Below are 6,606 nucleotides of genomic sequence, written 5' to 3' on the forward strand. Positions count from 1 at the left end.
CTTGAAATATGTATCTGTTTTCTCATCATTTACTCACCCTCATGCCATCCCAGATGTTTATGACTTTCTTTACTCTGCAGAACACAGTCAAAGATTTTTAGAAGAATATTTCAGCTCTGTTGGTCCTCACAATGCAAGTGAATGGTGACCAGAACTTTGAAGGTCCAAAAGGCAGTATTAAAGTAATCTATTCAGTGGTTAAATCCATATCTTCTGAAGCAATATAATAGGTGTGGGTGAGTAACAGAACAATATTTAAGTCCTTTTTTTATGCTAAATATCTACTTTAACTTTCACATCTGAGTGAAAGTGGAAGTTAAACTAAACAGGCACCACATGTGACTTCAGATATAAAAGTGAAAGTGGATATTTAGGGTAAAAAAAGGACTTAAATATTGTTCTATTACTCACCCACATCTATTATATAGCTTCTGAAGGTATGGACTTAACCACTGGAGTTGTATAGATTACTTCAGTGTTTCCTTTATGTGATTTTTGGAGCAACAAAGGTCTGATCTCCATTCACTTGCATTGTGAGGACCAACAGAGCTGAGATATTCTTCTAAAAATCTTTGTTCGTGTTCTGCAGAAGAAAGAAAGTCATACACATCTGTGATGCCAGGAGGGTGTGTAAATAATGAGAGAATTTAAATTTTTGGGTGAACTATCCATTTAAGCCCAGCTTTGAGTGAGAGTGGATAAACACTAGAGGTTCAGACTAATTTATTTCTAATAAACAAACACAACTGTTTCATTATTTAGTCATATATTGTATGTCACAGAACCAATGATACTGTTATTTAACAGCTAATTATTTAGATGCTGAGTTGGTAATTCGGTCAGGGTCACAGCTATGAGTCGAGCTTTTTGCTCTTTGCCCCTTGCGGGAAAGCAATCACAAACTAATTAGCAATTAATGTGTATCCTTACTGTCCTCTAGCCCAGTGAGGTGTGGCTTTCAGAGGAGAACACAACTACGCTCCCTGTTATAAATTACCATCGTGTTGATTGATGTCTCTTCAGAAGTTCTGTCATTGATGGGTTTTTTTTATTTTTATTTTTTCATTTCATTATGTTAAGTGCAGTTATGGGTTTAATGGAAGTTTGCAGGAACAGGTGATGGGGCTAATTAGTCATTAGCAAAGAGTTTTAGGTCCCAAATGACAAGTGCATGCTTTACAAGGTCATAATAAGATTAAAGTGCCTGCGAGTGATAGGAGAGACAATTGCAGCAAGATTAACTTGTCTCAGGGTGTTCTGTAGACCAAGTGGAGTGGAACTTCATCATGCATGTTGATACATGTGCTTGTCCATACATAGCACTTAACAGGCAACTGACATTACTCACTGTAAAACTACATGAAAATTCAACAGACTTAAAGGGTTAATTTGCACACACACACACACACACACACACACACAAAAAGGTTATTCTGTAGCCTGGGTAAAAATATTGCTTTTCTGATTAACTGCAAACTTCATTTGAACTTTGATCTTTTACTTAAAGTTTAACTTAGTTTTGGTTGTGTTAATTATTCTACCTGTTTGGCCTGTCCTTGTCCCCTCACATCTTCACGAAGGTCGCAGAGGCAGCCCTTGCCCCGTTAAGGGAAGTGGGCATTCGCATTCTCAACTATCTCGACGATTGGATAATCCTAGCTCACTCTCGGGACATGTTGTGTGCACACAGGGACTTGGTGCTCTCGCACCTCAGCCGATTAGGGCTTCGGGTCAGCTGGGAAAAGAGCAAGCTCCTCCCGGTTCAGAGCATCACTTTCCTCGGTTTGGAGTTGGACTCAGTCTCTTTGACAGCGCGCTTCACGAATGAGCACGCACAGTCGGTGCTGGCCTGTTTGAAGGCATTCAAACAGAAAACAGCGGTTCTACTGAGAATCTTTCAGAGGCTCCTGTGGCATATGGCATCCTCAGCGGTGGCCACCCCGCTCGGGTTGATGCATGTGAGACCGCTTCAGCACTGGCTTCAGACTCGAGTCCCGAGATGGGCATGGTGCCGCGGGACACATCGTATGGTCATCATGCCGGTCTGTTACCGTATTTTCAGCCCTTGGACCGACCTCTCATTTCTACGGGCAGGTGTTCCCCTAGAGCAGGTCTCCAGGCGCATCGTGGTCACGACAGACGCCTCCAAAACGGGCTGAGGAGCTGTTTGCAACGGGCACGCAGCCGCCGGCTTATGGAGGGGCCCTTGACTGCGTTGGCACATCAACTGCCTCGAGTTGTTGGCAATTCTGCTCGCCCTGCGGAGGTTCCGGCCGTTGATCCAGGGCAAGCACATGTTAGTTCGGACAGACAACACGGCAATGGAAGCATATGTCAACCGCCAAGGCGGTCTGCGCTCTCGTTGTATGTCACAACTCGCCCGCTGTCTCCTCCTCTGGAGTCAGCAACGCTTCAAGTCGCTGCGAGCCGCTCACATCCCGGGCGACCTCAACACTACAGCGGACGCACTGTCACGGCAGTTTACCCTCAGGGGAGAGTGGAGACTCCACCCTCAGGTGGTCCAGCTGATTTTGAGTCGATTCGGACAGGCACAGGTAGACCTGTTCGCCTCCCAAGAATCCTCCCCTGCCGGCTCTGGTACGCCTTGAAGTTATACGTTGCTGCTATAGCAGCACACCACGACACAGTGGATGGTAAGTCCTTAGGGAAGCACGACATGATCATCAGGTTCCTGAGAGGTGCCAGGAGGCTGAATCCCTCCAAACTGTGCCTCGTTCCCTCATGGGACCTCTCTGTAGTTCTTCAGGGTCTACAGAGAGCCCCCTTTGAGCCTTTGCAGTCAGCTGAGCTTAAGGCACTCTCCTTGAAGACTGCCCTCCTGACTGCGCTCACTTCCATCAAGAGGGTGGGAGACCTGCAAGCGTTCTCTGTCAGCGAAACGTGCCTGGAGTTCAGTACGGGCTACTCTCACGTGATCCTGAGACCCCGACTGGGCTATGCGCCCAAGGTTCCCACAACCCCTTTTAGGGACCAGGTGGTGAACCTGCAAGTGCTGCCCCAGGAGGAGGCAGACCCAGCCCTGTTGTTGCTGTGTCCGGTGCGTGCTTTACACATCTATTTGGATTGCACACAGAGCTTTAGGAACTCTGAGCAGCTCTTTGTCTGCTTTGGTGCACAGTGGAAAGGAAGCGCTGTCTCCAAGCAGAGGATTGCCCAATGGCTCATTGACGCCATAGCTATGGCATATCACAACCTATGGGTGGAACCAGTTTCATCCCAGGTAGTGGCACGCAATACAAGTGGATAAGCCTGGGATAGCCAGCCAGGTGTATCGCTTGCACATAGCGCCTTTCACCTCCTCTGAGCTGAAGACGTGCGCCATTAATTCCCAGTAGTATTCACAAACTATGTTCCCTGGTTGACTTCCTCTGAGCCCTGTGGCAGTCGAGTTTTCGGAGAGACTCACTGCTGGCCCAGTACACGTGCTAACTAAGAGCCCTGTTCTGGGGTAGGTGCTCCGCATGTGGCGGTTCCCTGTAAGGTAACCCCATGCGATGTACATCTTCCGCTAATTCGTTTCCCTGTTGGCAAACTGCTTCTTCCTTGGGCAGAGCCCCCTCTGCCACAGTCTCCATGTTTGTAGCAACTCCTCCCCCGTTGGGTAGGATCCAGCATGAGACTCTCCACATGGTCGGCAAGACCATGTGACGTATTTTCCACTTAAATATCCCCCCCTCTCTTTGGGCAAGGTGTGGTCTCCATGGTGTCCTCCCCTTGGGAGGAACACCCCCCAAGTCGGATAATCCCCCTTCTTTTTTAGGTAGTGGAAAAAAAGAAGGGGAAAAGAGGCCATGACTGGGTTAGCCTGTCTCTATCTTTTGGGTAGTCGCCGTTCGACACTCATAATTATGTTGGGGGAGGTTACGTGTCAGCCTGGTGCACTGGCTATGAGGCACACAGTAGTCTGCTCATCACACACTGCCAGTTCACGTAACACAGTTCAGCCAGTTGCGGCATTTTGTATAGGGACCCCTAGTGTCACTGTATCAACACAACGTCGAGTGAGTGACAGATAGGGAACATCCTGGTTACTTGCGTAACCTCCATTCCCTGATGGAGGGAAGGAAACGTTGTGTCCCTCCTGCCTCAATGCTGAACTACCCGCTGAAATGGCCGGACCTTGTCTCGGCTCCTCAGCATAAAACCTGAATGAGTGGTTGCATACCAGCTCCTTTTATACCCATATGTCCGGGGAAGTGGCATGCAAATACCATTCGCCAATTTTCATTGGCCTTTTATCAAAGACTAGAGGTGTTTCAGGCTCCCAAGAGTGACCCCTAGTGTCACTACATCGACACAACATCTCGTTCCCTCCAGCAGGGAACGGAGGTTACGCAAGTAACTAGGACGTTCTCTAGCTAGCATTAGCATTGCTCTTCTTCGTGTACTTTAAGTACCGATATGACAGTGGTGTTAGACACTGTATTGCCATCTATCGATGTGGATAAGCATGATCGTCTCTGCTGCCCCTGCCACCTTTGGAATATAATTTGCATCTGGAAAATTTCAGAATTTGCAATAATTTCTTAAGTTTTTTATTACTACTATAATATAATTTCTTTGCCTAAAAACAAATGTCAGAATTCCAGCGAACAGACTTCTACCGTTAAGGACAGATTATTATTGTCCCTCATATCATTAATCTTTGGAGGCTGTCTACGTTTTAAGTTATTTCTAAAGACAGTTATTACCTTTATTAGAGAACTGCTTAATGTGAAATAAACCTCAATTATCTAGTGATACAGAATGTTATGGTAAAGGAAAGATTAGAATTGTTTTTGATTATCAAATTTAGTATGTCCATGAATACTGTATTTGAAGAACTCATTTAGTTTCCAAGCAAACCAACGTTATAGTTTACTCAAAATCCACAACAATCGCTGTGCCAAGCTACTAAATGAATGAAGACGTAAGCCATTTCACGGAGGTGGAGGTAGATTGGCCCTCATTACTATAGCTGTGATAACAAAGAAAAAGATTACATGTTGCTTTCCGGTTGTGTTTGTAAACACCACTGAAAACTGTCCATTACTAACATACATTGACTACACATGTAATTTTAAAATGTTCAAGGGAAACTTGTATGAGTTTTCTGTAAATTTCACTGATATTATTTTAGAGAGTGGTCTAAACTATTAAAGAGCACCTATTATGTTTTTAAATGTGCCTAATTTTTGTCTCATACAATAGATTTACATGCACAATTTAATTTGCTTATAATTTAAATTGCAGCATTACCTTTTTTCCCCAGTGTCAAAAACGACTCTTTCAATGATCCATTCTAAAGGATTCATTCTAAACTCCTCCTTTCAGAGAGCCTACTCTGCTCTGATTGGTCAGATGTCCCAGTCTGTTGTGATTGGTCTAGTGCTTACAGTGCGTGTCGGAAAGGAAAGGCCTACTACCAAATCCGAGTTTCAGCTCGGTCTGAAAAAATGTCCGTTTTACCTTACCAATTTGATCCTGAGTCTGATAGTGATACATGGGAAGATGAGAACAGGACGTTTCTCAGTGGTAAGTTTATTTGTAGTTTGACAATAACGTGAGTTAGCCGGTTAGCAGAGGCTAATAGCTAACAGCTAACAGGCTAACAGCGTGCACTGGCTGTACACGTATACATACCAGAGGTGGGTTTTTTGTTACCAAATAACGTAGGTTAGTACAGGAAGGAAGTCTGGAATTACTAACAACTCGTTTCAGGCGTTCAGAATCGGTTCTTTCTTTTGGGAGTCAATAACTCCATTTGTTGTGCACTTTGATTTTTGAAATTTTGCAGAATTTTTTACATTCACAAACAGCTATATAACACACTACATGAAAGGTAATATTTGAAAAATCATAATAGGTTCTCTTTAATAATGTCTTACCTGTCCAACAAAAAAGAAGCAACATCAGCATTACTACTCATGTTTTTCTCCATCATCAAATCTTTCCACCTTGTGCCGTACCAATGTTTACTCTAGTTTACAGACCTTTTTCACTTCTTCAACAAAAACAGCTACTGAATCTCCTGTTGTTTCCGCTGCTACAGCACAATAATAAGTATGTTCCATTGTATTCCATTTGCTCTTAGCATCACCAAACAACACTGCTCTAAGCACAGCCAAGCATATCTACATAGGCGGCAGCCAATGAGCAGGAGGTTTTTTCTTCTTCGACATTTAGTGAAACACAATGGACCATGTCATTTCAACATGGCGAAACACATTGAAGGGGTGACCCGCATCATGCATAATAAAAACACTTTTTATAGAAAATGTCATGGTTACGTGCATAACCTCCGTTCCCTGATGGAGGGAATGAGACGTTGTGTCGATGTAGTGACACTAGGGGTCACTCTTGGGAGCCCGAGACACCTCTGGTCTTTGATAAAAGGCCAATGAAAATTGGCGAGTGGTATTTGCATGCCACTCCCCCAGACATACGGGTATAAAAGGAGCTGGTATGCAACCACTCATTCAGGTTTAATGCTGAGGAGCGGAGACAAGATCTGGCCATTTCAGCGGGTAGTTCAGCACTGTGGCAGAAGGGACACAATGTCTCGTTCCCTCCATCAGGGAACGCAGGTTACGCAAGTAACCATGA

This window comes from Myxocyprinus asiaticus, chromosome 1 (assembly GCF_019703515.2).
Source record: "Myxocyprinus asiaticus isolate MX2 ecotype Aquarium Trade chromosome 1, UBuf_Myxa_2, whole genome shotgun sequence".
Taxonomy (NCBI): Eukaryota; Metazoa; Chordata; class Actinopteri; order Cypriniformes; family Catostomidae; genus Myxocyprinus; species Myxocyprinus asiaticus.